The following is a 12,232-nucleotide window of genomic DNA, read 5'->3' on the forward strand; positions in this document are numbered from 1 at the left end:
GTTCATACTGGTCTATAGGTTAATTTTGCTACTTTTCAGTTAACTGCTGTCTGTTTTGCAAGCCTTGATCACTCTGCACCATACACCAGCCTGGTCTGGTCAGAGCTAGCCAGTAACACAGGCTCAATTTTGAGACAGCATTACCAGAGGTAATTGCAGAATGAGCGGCGTTGCTAGCTAGCAACCACATGACCAGGTTGGTCCTCAGTGCAGAGCAGCCAAGGCTGACGTTAGCTAACCATTGAAGACAAAAGTTGGGCAGTCAGCACTGTGTTTCTTTATGTTAATGCGGCTAGCCAGCTAACTCTCAGCAAGGCCAAAATAAAATGAAATATAATAAAATAAAAGCCATTTGCAGCACTTTGAGTGGTCAGATAACTAGAAGGGCACTATACAAATGCAGGTTCATTTACCATTGACATTCCTACATACATCCTTGACAGCCCTGTGAGAGGCTTTGTGAATGGTTTAACCCTCTGAGGGGTGAAAATAAAATATGTTTTCAAAGTTATTATTAAAACAGCAGTGGTATTATAAAGTCAGCAATCAGTCAGCACTCAGTATTGGTAAATACCCAAATGTAAGTACTTGTATTTAGACTGAAAAAAAGTGATATCTGTGCATCCCTAGCATTAAAGCTATTATTCATTTTAAAGTTGTCCTCATTTGCAGAAGGAAAACTACAGAAAGAGGAAAGACACAAGTTGGTTTGCTCACTCTACTGCCAAATCTCCTCAGCAAAGCAAAGACAGCTATTGCAACAGCTTAATTATATTTTTAGTTATATTCAGGTAAAATTGTGCTGAGCTGGCGAACTGTTATCGCACCCAACTTACAGTATTTTTGCTGGCTCACAAACTAGGCTTTTTTTTTTTTTTAAAAATGCAAAATGCACAGAGAGGAAGACTCATAAAACCTTGTTCATGAAAATACAGCACCACAGGAGACTAAGTACGCACAATGAGGTAGTGCTTTCACTCCCCGCAGCCACCATACTGTTGCTTCAAGCTCATCAAACAACCACTCGTTTAACTGGGTGAGAAGGATCAGTTTGGGGCTTACAGTATCTGAACAAACTGCCAATCTTCTTTCTTGGAATCTCTAGTGTAGAAACATATTGATTGTTCTTGCTGGTGGAGTATTAAGTATTTCTGAGGCATATCTCTAAGGGCACATCCAGTTCATTCTGGTTGTCTGTTTTCGGTTCAGCTTCTGCCTTACAGTAACTCTGCACCATGAGGCCTAATAACTGACATATGGAATAAAAAATATTAAGTAACTCTGACACAGTGAAGTTTTGCTTCTATGTGCAGGGGATTTCCTACTGTTGAATTTTTTATTGCTTGTGTATTATGATACATGTTTCCTATACTTTATTTTACTGCATTTATCTATTTGTTTTTCATGTACTGCCATTATTAAGTGTGGCTGCAATAATTCCAAGTACTTCCAGATAATTCCAGCAATTGGAGATCATTCACGTTCATAGTTTTAGCCTTGATTCGAAACAGTAACAACAACATTGTACTCACCAGGTGAGTTGCTGAGATCTTGGAACAGGGCGACATTGCTAAAAAGAGATCAGAGCAAAAAACTCATGGTCAGATGATCATCCAGGATTCAAATACACCCACAAGCAAGAGCCACAGTCAAATTTACTTGGAAGAGAAAACAAGAGCAGACTGTAAATTTATTATGTGCCTTTTTACACGTATACTATACAGGAATTGCCGGTTACTCTTTGTAAACAATAGCGCCAGTGAAAGTGAAAGCCAACCTCAGATTCACTCTTATTTGCTATATTTGTGTAGTAAGTATATTTTCTTGAAAGCAGCGCTGTGACCGTGATTTTCAAAGCTTCCTCTTAGATGTGTGCTGCTTAAGGCTTTTCCCCCTGGTTGCTACCTTTTTATAAAGTCCAGATCTCACCCAAGCGCTGTGACCAGGAACGTCCCAAACACAGCAAAATAAGAGGAAAACAAAGGCTGAGGGCAGAGTCTCTGTAGATAAATACACGTCCACACACTTCTAGTGGGACATAAGTGATGATTAAGAGGGATTGCCTCTGTAATTCTGAGTCTATACATTACTTTATAGGAAAGTCCTGCATAGTACAGTATCTCTTAAACAGCAGAAGGACGACACTGAGCAGAGCATTGCCATTATTCCCAGGCTTGTACTGCCCTGATTTTCTGCCAGGTTTTGTGGCAAAAGTTCAACTTAATTAAACTTTAACCCCAAACACCTACGTGGCCAGTGGAATTATAGCATGGAAGTTACGACGGCCATAATTTTACTGCAGAGAACATTAATTTTGTGCACTTCAGAGTTCCTGGAGTTATGTAATTCTGCTCTCAAATACTACCAGGACATACAAGGAAAAATCTATAGCAAGGAAAGAAAATATGGGAGAGGATGGGGATACCAGGATGGAATTTAATACTGTGATTGCTTACACTCTGATGTAGTGTGTGGCATTTTATATATCTACTCTGTGGGATTAAGTGCATCTCATGCAACCTATGCCATGTTTGGTGTGAAATTGGCATTACCCAAACTGTCCGTTGTCCATCATAGTTCACACACAAGCTTTCTGGTTCAAGTTTGACCGATCATACCAACTGTTGTACAGGCGTGTGAATTTCCTGTGCCAGGAGAGACTGTTACAGCACTCACTTCTTGTTTTACCTCCAAATGAAGTGATTCAGATAATCAACATTTTTGGCTTGATCATCTGAAGGCCTGTGTTTCTTTGTTGTAGAAATATTACTATGGGTAAGTATGGGTAGGCAGTTATCTGGAAGAGGTGAAAAGAAAGGCAGATTTTGAATTTTGATTTTGATCTTCCTCCTGCAGGACCCCCCTCAGTCTTCAGCCCCTCTGACCAGACGAGTCACCCAGTGTTTCCTCATACATTGATTAATTTAATCCTATTTCTAACCTGTTTGACGGCAGCAACAGCAGAGAGTTTGTTGATCTGGTGGCATGTTGCAGCTGTCAGGTCCTCTAGAGCTGAGGTCTGGGTTTGGAGATTCGGGTTGTGATGGCCACTGACTGGAAGTCTTTCTATGGAGGTGCTGCCTGCTCTCCTCCTGGTGAGGTGGTCTGTGGCGCTGGAGAGTGAGACGGAGGACACACTGTGACTTTCAGGCTCTAGCTAACGTAAGCTATATAAATGTGAACTTGAAGCCAAAGCCCTGACCCTTTGGCTCCAGTTAGTAGAAGGCTTAACTATTGGCAACATTTTCTGTCCACTTCCAAAATACTTTGCCGATACTGACATGTATGTCATTTTACTTACTGTCAGAATCTCTTTTATACTGTCCTTTTGATAAGTCCACCCTCCATTTTTGGGTTGCTTTGCAGTTGGCAGCAGTGCTGCAATAGCAACTTTCTCTGCAGAATCTTGGCCATTGAATCAGGCTTTCATCGAAAGGGCGTGCCCTCCCTCTGGAATGACTTGTGATTGGGCAAAGCCTCCCCTCACGGAATAGGTTTTCCAAGGCCTGAAAACAGAGCCAAGACGACGTGAAAACTCCCTCACTTTCAATATGCTCAAAGTTTTTTATGTGATTTCTGTCCAATGACACCAAAATTACACTGTCTACCTAGCTTTAAAGATAAACTATGCAGGATTTTCCTAAAAATGTATAGGCTCACAACAGTAATTTCTTTCCATCATCTCTTATGACCCACGTGAAGTGCGTGGCAGTGTAGTTTTCTGCAGAGACTCTGTCCTTTTCCTGTGTTTTCTTGGGGGGGGGGGGGGGGGGGGCATTTTTGGGCCCACAGCGCTCAGGTGAGGTTGGGGCTTTATGAAAAGATAGCAATCAGGGGCCAGACCATAAGTAGCAGTCATCCAAGAGACACCACACAGAAAAAACGCAATATAGCGAGGCAAAACATCACGAGAGTGAATCTGGGGTTGGCTTTTACTTTCGCTTCCACTAGCGAGCATGTTTATAAACAGTAACCAACAATCCTGCATAGTATACCTTTAAAAGAATACTTCTCATAACCCACAGAAACAATGGACAAAACTACAGAACAAAAAAGTTAAAGTTAAAACAAACTGGAGTTATCTGGGAGATGTGCCTGGGCAGACTCAAACCCAGGACACACTTTTGCATCATTACACAGTATGCTGTTGGGCAAAAGGGCGTAATCCGTTCCTCTTACTGTTTTTTCACTGTGCCTGGCTTCACTGTTTTCTCATTAATGAACTTTAATATTGCATTACACTGTTTACTGTCAATCACCAGTCACCCACAGGAAGAGATATTACTCTACCCCAATAAATAATCCCTCAAAACCTTGCCACCTTGCTCACTTTATTGTCACATCCAGGTCTCTATATTTAGAGCTTCCTTGTTAGCGGGGACAGCAGTTAATCTAGTTTTGACACCATGGAACATAAACAAGTAGATTAAAAAAAAAAATCTAATTACACACCTCATGCACCACAAAGTGATTTGTTAAATGTAAGCAGACCATAAGTCTAAATGTTGAAACGACACCGGTATTATCTTTTAACTCTAACAGAGCTAAATATGCAGCATTGCGAGGTGACAAAATGTCAGAGATTGTGGAGCGTACGTAGGCAGATGATAGGCTGGTTGGTGCTCTGCTGCAACTCACATTATTAAATCTCCCTCTTACGCTGTCTTAACAGTACACTCAGCAATTTTTTTTTTTCCAAAGAATGGAAATGGAGAGCCCGGTCCAGCATTTAATTAAAAATGTCCAGCCGTATGAATATGAGCCATCGAACCAGTCTTTGGTACCATTCCGAACCTCTCTGTCTGTGGCTGGGACCAAGTCTTCGCCATGCTCTCGATCACAGCTCATTGTTAGGCTTACAGCATAAATGCCGGTATTGTTTGAATAAATCTTGTCAGCGCAAGTGGTTGAAGGGGAGAAAGTAAATGGCAAACTTGGGAATAGAATAAATTACCTGTAGCTGCCTCTGCAACAGATCACCTTTTCCGAGACCCTGTGAGCGAGAGCTTCATCCATAAATCACCAGACACGCGCATCAGGAAGGTGTGCTCTCTCCATATGTAATAACTTGGTAAAAGTGCCTTTTCTCCCTCTGCTTTTGATTTACTGTGTGTCCGTGACTTCCTGTAGCACTTAGTCTCAGCTAAATTACATCAGGAACAATTGGGTGAAGGTGGCGTATTACAGATTCTCTATTGACCACCTTCAGATTTGCTGACTTGTAGGAGTTTGTCCACTCACTTGCTTCACTGGTTACTCTCTCTGCTTCACACTTGTTAGTAAATGTCTCTGTTCTCAAGCAGTAATCACTTTGTTGGCTACACATGCCTTTAACTATACTACCCATTGCGCAAAGTAATCTATATGTAAATCACTGTGTGAGTGCACTTCTATCATACAGCTGCAACACATTTATTGTCCACTGGAGGCTCGGTCAACAAAAAAATAACCTACTTGCCAAAAGTTAGTGAGACAAAGTGTGTTTTGCATAATGACATTTCTGCAGCCATGTATATTTGCATACAAACAGCTATCTGTGACAAACAGTGGATTTTTACTCTAGACCAAGGTTTTCAAAATCTGACACCGTGGGTGAAGAGGATCCCACATTTAACAGGAAGCACACTGAAAAAATGTAAGTGTGACACTTTGGTTTTTGCTCCCATTTTTCACAGGATTAAGTTAAAGATCTAAGACATTTTATGCACTCAATAGATAGATTTCTCTTAAAATCTGTGTCAGTGAGCACTTCTCCTTTTCTGAGATAATCCATCCACCTGACAGGTGTAGCATATCAACATTCTGATTATACAGCATCATTACTACACAGGTGTGCCTTGGGATGGTCACAATTAAAGGCCACTTTAAAATGTGCAGTTTGATCACACAACACAATGTCACAGATGGTTTGGGGGAGCGTGCTATTGGCATGCTGACTGCCTGAATGTGCCATCTCCAGTGTCGCTGCCATGAATTTGGCAGTACATCTACCCAGCCACGTGTAACCACACCAGCCCAGGACCTTCACATTCAGAGTCTCACCAGCAAGATCGTCTGAGACACTCCACCTAAACAGCTGTTACAAAACTGCTTTGCACAAACGAAGAATTTCTGCATAAACCGTCAGAAATCATCTCAGGAAAACTCATCTGCTTGCTCGTCATCCCTGACCAGGGTTCTGACCTCAGAGCAATTCGTCATCCTAACCAACTGGAGTGGGCAACTGCTTACCATCAATGGCATCTGGCACTTTGGAGAAGTTCTCTTCACAGATGAATCCTAGTCTGTTAATGCCAGCGAGTGCCCCATGGTGGCGGTGGGGTTACGGTATGGGCTGGCATAAGCTCTGGACAAAGCAAACACATGCATTTTATTAATAGCAGTTTGAATGCATTGAGATGCTGTGATAAGATCCTGAGGCCCATTACTATGCCATTCATCCACCGCCATGACCTTATCTTGAAGCAAGATAATAAACAGCCCCATGTTGTAAGGATTTATACACAACTCCTGGAAGCCAAGAACATTCCAGTTCTTGCACGGCCTGCATACTCACCAGACATGTCACCCATAGAGCATGCTTGAGATGCTCTGGATCGGCATGTCCGACAGTTCCAATGTTCCAATCCAGCAACTTCACACAGTCACTGAACAGGAGAGGGGCCAACATTAAACAAGTCACAATGAACAACCCAATAAACTCCACGTGCATGAGGCAAATGGTGGTCACACCAGATACTGACTGATTCTCTGGGGTATCTGTGACCAAAAATGCATTTCTGTCGTTGTGTGAAATCCTAATAAATGTCTTCATAAGATAAAACTGTATATTTTAGAGCTCATCAGTGTGACCAGCCCAGGGCACACCTGTGTAGTAATGATGCTGTTTAATCTGCATCTTGATATGCCACACCTGTCAGGCAGATGGATTATCTTGGAAAGGGAATGCTCACTAACATGAGCTTCAAGAAAGGTGCAACCATAATTTGAGAAATATATCTGAATGTATAAAAAGCCTTTGATTCTAACATAAACCTATACAAAATGGGAGCAAAAACAAATTCAAATTCAGGTTCAAATTTAAGTTCAGTGTATAATGATGCCATGGAGTCAGCGAGTGAGCAGGCTACTGCTTCCTCGTCATTTTTAGCCCACACTAGTTCACATTTTGTCAAATAGGCATCATTAAAAGTATGCCGAATTGGCCATTAACAGTTTCTGATTGCAGTGTGCCCATAGATGTACAGACAATTATCTCTGGAGTACTTTGATACTGGAGAAAACTTTAGAATGTGATGATTCTCATGCAAGTTCAAGGGTTACAAGAAGCGCTTTTTTCTCTGAAGTCTAAGCCTATTTATAAACTTTAACATTCACACTTTCTGTGTAACAAAATAAATCACACTTCTCTCATTATCTAAAGCTAAAATACATGCAAAGTAGCTCACACACACATTAAGTTTGTGATATTTTGTAACTGCCCATGCAGTGTAGCTTCATTTAACCCTGAGCAGATGTAACATTAATCAGCAAGACTAACTGAAAACACCTGTGTGCTTTGCTCTTTAAGAAATTGCTATAGTAGGTTATTTCCAGTTAAACCCAACTGTTGTTTGTACATTTCCATATTGATTAAGCCACCAATATACACCGTGTAAAGCTTTATAAATGCTGGCAGACTTAGTTTTAAACTTTGGCGCAAGCTAGGCTAACTGCTCCCCCTGCTGTCAGTTCGTATGCCAAGCTAGCATGCTAGCTAAGCTAACCGCCGGCTAGCTTCTTCTCACAGACATGTAAGTAGTATCGACATTTTCATTTAACTCTCGACAAGAAAAGACAGATATTTTCCTCATAAGTTAGAGGAAACGTGAACAGAGCTAAAAATAAGAGTGAAGTTGGACTTACATTTGTCAGTTGGCCGGAAACAAGACACCAAATTACTGCTAATGTTGCTATAAATGTAAGTTAACCGTTTACTTTACACGGTAACGTTGGGTTATTGATGCGTCATGCTACATTCAGGTACTCCTCGGATGATCCAGTTTCCCGAGTTCTGAAGTGGTTTTTCCGACTTCACTGTAATGTGACACAACATGGACGCTACAAATTGGAATCTTATTTTGCTCAGAGCATTTAAAAACATGTTGACAACATTTTAAGCTTTTCATTACAAAGAGATTTTGTTGCACACTAAAACCTTTTTTTTTTTTAAATATTCTTTATTTCACATTTTCTTGTAAACATAGAGACAAGAGAAAAAGTGCCAGGGGTTACAAACAAATTGTGACACAGATAAATAGAAGATATGCAATAAAATTATACTAAAAATAAATGAACACTATAATAGATTCCTAGACTTGGGGCACAAATTAAGGGTTTTCACAGCTTTTCTATTGCTTGGGGTATATAAAGTCCTGATGTAGGACTCTGCTTCCTTGTTAAAAGTACAGAGAGAGGGTTTGATTTTTATTACCTTTCATTTATGGATATAAAACTTGGCCAGCATTATGATGAGATTACACAGAAAAAAAACTCATTTTCTAGTTCTTTGTTATAACTTGTAAACCCAGACAGTACATCATTAAAGCAAAGTACAAAAGCATCATAGATATAATCCAATATAAAGCGACAGATACCTTGCCACAGACTATGAATGTGTTCACAAGTCCAGAACAAATGGGAGACAGTCTCTGAGTGTATGTTACAAAAAGTGCGTGTGCTTCTTGAACCAGACTAAAAATGGCTTGACAGGGTAACAGCGGTGAATGAGCTTAAAGGAAATCTCTTTAAGTGTGTTAACCAGTGGATATCTATTAAGAAGAGACCATATTTTTTCCCAGCATGGGCCCTGAACAAGCCTATTCCAGGTTGCTACAGGGTCAAGCAAAGGTGTCATAGCAGAAGGTGGACAGGCACAGTCTTTAAAGAGCATGATAACCCCAGATGAAACAGCATCAAAGACCACAGCAAATTGTTTAGGGCTCACTGAAATTTTTGGTAATCAAAGTTGCAGACTAAAACCTACTATATAGTGTGCCCTGGAAATGAGTAAGCATTTTTCCACTCCCAGTTCCCGAACCTCAAATTCAGGCCTCTTTGAGTGACAGGCTCCCTGTCGAATGTATCCTTGGCCTTTTGCCCATTTTCTGAGTCCAACTTGAGGGGGTGTTCACATTCATTTTCCCAATTGGAAATTCACTTTTCCAATTATTCTGACAACAATGCGTGAACACAGGGTAAAACAAGTAGCTAGAAGCAGGCAGAAATGGGGCACATGAGGCAGATATCAAAGACCATGGTGTGGCACTACATAATCTTAGAAATGTAGAAATACACCACATGACACTCCCCTCAGTTATGTCTTCTCAGGAACAAAAGATTTTTGCCACCAGGTGTCACTTGGGCTCAGTTTGGTTTATTATTTAATGTATTCCTTAAGGGGTTTTTTTAAGGCACCAAAACCCCAAGAATTCATTGAATGGATTAGACGTATGACAGAAACTGTCTCCTTTGAATATTTACTGCCTCCAATGAATAATACAGCAGGGGAATTTGCTGAAGTCTTTATTAAGGGCTCATGACAGTGAAGTACATGTGGGTGCATCTGTGAGTTATTTTTGTTGCTGTAATAGACTGTGTCTGTTTTTGGTTTTGACTGTTGTTTTGGCAGGGTCGCCTCACAGCAAGAGGGTTCCTGGTTCGAACCCTGGGGTGGTGGAGCCCCTCTGTGCAGAGTTTGCATGTTCTCCCTGTGTCAGCATGGGTTTTCTCCAGGTACTCCAGCTTCCTCCCACAGTTCAAAGACATGCAGGTTAACTGGTGACTCTAAATTGTCCGTAGGTGTGAATGGTTGTCTGTCTCTGTGTGTCAGTTCTGTGATAGTCTGGTGACCTGTCCAGGGTGTACACCACCTTTCGCCTAATGTCAGCTGGGATAGGCTCCAGCCTCACCCCTGTGACCCCTAACGAGATAAGCGGTTATGGAAAATGAATGAATGATTATATTACACTAATTATATTCACCACACAGAAATACTCCAGTGGTCGCCACAAACAATCCAAATGCTATCAAAATACACACACACACACACACACACACACAAATACTGCAAATAGTAATGATTTAATGTTAATTCATTAATCAACTTTAACTGAATGTAATCCACTAATAGAAGAGAAAGCATCTCATTTTCATTATGAACAACAATATACTGACATATGACCATGCTTTCTACTGACAGTCAGATTTGAGTGTAAATCTATATTTCAGGTTACAATAAATGTAAACCCTGGATTCTCTCCAACACTAATGTGTTCTTGTAATGATGGATGTCTGTGGAATAGCCTAACAAAAGTCCACAGTGCTCAGTGATCTACGGCATGCTACACATCCCAACCATAACCTTGATTAAAGGGCTTAGTGCATGACTCACCATTAGTTGGTTTTTGCAGATGGTCTTATCGAAACTATCCGTCTCCATTGACACTGTTACCTTCAGCGGGGCGGACTACTTAATATTCATACATACGTAGATAAGAAGGTATTGTGTTACCTTCATGAACTGTACAGTGTGTGCAGAATGGATTAATCACTGAGCCACAATGCACAAGGGAACAGGCTGTGGGGGCTGCCATAAACAGATAAGCATAAATGAAAGCTGAGCGTGCATCGCGGTAGAAAGTCCTGCTGTTACTTGTGAAAAGAGCTGACTGTCCTCTGAGTTTATGACTTCATTTCTATACTATTTTAAAGGCAACTTCATTAATAGCCGCTAAAAAAAAGAAGACCCAAAACAGCCAGTGACCAGGGGTTACAGCTCTGATAATGTCACTGTCCTCATCATTATTCAGTTTATTTTAATTTCATCTAGTTATAAAGTTTGCGGACGGTTTAAATACCAGGGAAAGGTCACATGGTGGTAATGGAGTACGATAGTAACATAGCACTTAAGGATTGTGGACGGGTTGCTAAAAGACTTTAAATAGACTCAGCCGGTGGAGTTTTTAATGCTGAACAAAATGAAAGGTGAGATAAAGATTTAAAAAGAGCATCTAGGTGCTAAGTAAAGCAACAAAAAAGGAGCAACACGGGAAGACCAGTGTCCAGAGTACGGTTCATGGAATTGCCTTTTAAAATGTTATTTATATGCTATGTTGAAATGTTTCGCTTTGAATGTTGTACAGTACTGAAAAGCACCATGAATGAAAGGGTGAGTTCACAGTAAGCGACCTCTCGTTGTAGGTTGTCTCCCAGTGGATCTATCTAATTCAAAACCTCACTGACATTTGGAATGATAAAATGATTGAAACTTGAACCTTACAACATGTCATAATGCTTAAAATTTGTCTTATGAATCACTCATTTTCTTCTTGTAATCACTGTTTTTGTTTATGAATTATTAATTCATCTTACATCTTTCAGGAAAACTTCATCCCCCAAATGACTACAACCATCAGGAGAGACACAAGAATGAAGTAAAGATAATATTTAATACGACATATGAGTGTACAGATGTTGTTTATGAAATAGCGATGATGTGAAGGTGATGGAGGAGACTCCGCTAACATTGTCTTGCTTGTATACAGAAAAGGTTTATTACAAGAAGTACAGCATCAAATCAAGCACCTAGGATGCCTGAGAGAGGGTTTGAAGCCAATATGAACTGCTCTGAATAACAGCTCCAACTACCCTGCTTATATAGGTTGGTTGTTTTTGTGAAATGTGAGACAAAGATAAACAGACGACAGAGACACCCTAGTTGGACTTCACCGATCCTTGACCTGGACCATAAATACCCTCTTGACCCTGGGCCCCTAATTGGTCATCTGACCCAAAGCGTCACAGTAGTGCTTTAGACACCACACAGAAGAACAGATTATTTGTGCTGGTTACGATTTATCAGAAGTCCTTAGCGCTTGAACACCAGAGGGAGATATATTGTGATCAAGGGACATCTGGTGCTGGTGGTGGCGGTGGTGGCCGATGACTCTGAGGCAGGTGGCTGCTGAGGCGTATGAGGCTGGTGAATCCATAAAGACTGGGTGGCAATTAGGAGGTGAAGCAAGGAAGAACTATGGCAGGGAAAGAACCATATTTAAAATGAGGAGCAGTAAGATGATAGGCTGACAGAGATGGTATGCTATTGGTTGATTGTGAATCAGCTGATGAATCAATTGACAGACCCAGACAATGACACCTAGAGATAGTGAATGAGCATACGTGCAAGGAGTGA

The 12,232-nt window shown here is 40.8% G+C and overlaps 1 long non-coding RNA gene across 2 annotated transcripts in view; it reads right to left on the reverse strand.

Moving 5' to 3' along the window:
• The window catches only part of LOC125897521 (uncharacterized), a 37,076-nt gene extending 29,101 nt beyond the window's left edge, over window positions 1-7,975 (reverse strand). Inside the window, exons 1-5 of one of the 2 annotated variants that reach the window (XR_007450440.1) lie at window positions 7,906-7,975; window positions 6,232-6,346; window positions 3,302-3,506; window positions 2,942-3,113; window positions 1,533-1,570 (exon numbers count right to left, since the gene is read on the reverse strand). This is a non-coding gene — a long non-coding RNA (uncharacterized LOC125897521). Of the gene's footprint in view, window positions 1-1,532; window positions 1,571-2,941; window positions 3,114-3,301; window positions 3,507-6,231; window positions 6,347-6,556; window positions 6,581-7,905 lie in introns of those variants that run through there. The other variant, XR_007450441.1, reaches the window with a different exon arrangement.
• Window positions 7,976-12,232: the final 4,257 nt, after the last annotated feature.

This window comes from Epinephelus fuscoguttatus, linkage group LG11 (assembly GCF_011397635.1).
Source record: "Epinephelus fuscoguttatus linkage group LG11, E.fuscoguttatus.final_Chr_v1".
In the NCBI taxonomy this organism is placed as follows: Eukaryota; Metazoa; Chordata; class Actinopteri; order Perciformes; family Serranidae; genus Epinephelus; species Epinephelus fuscoguttatus.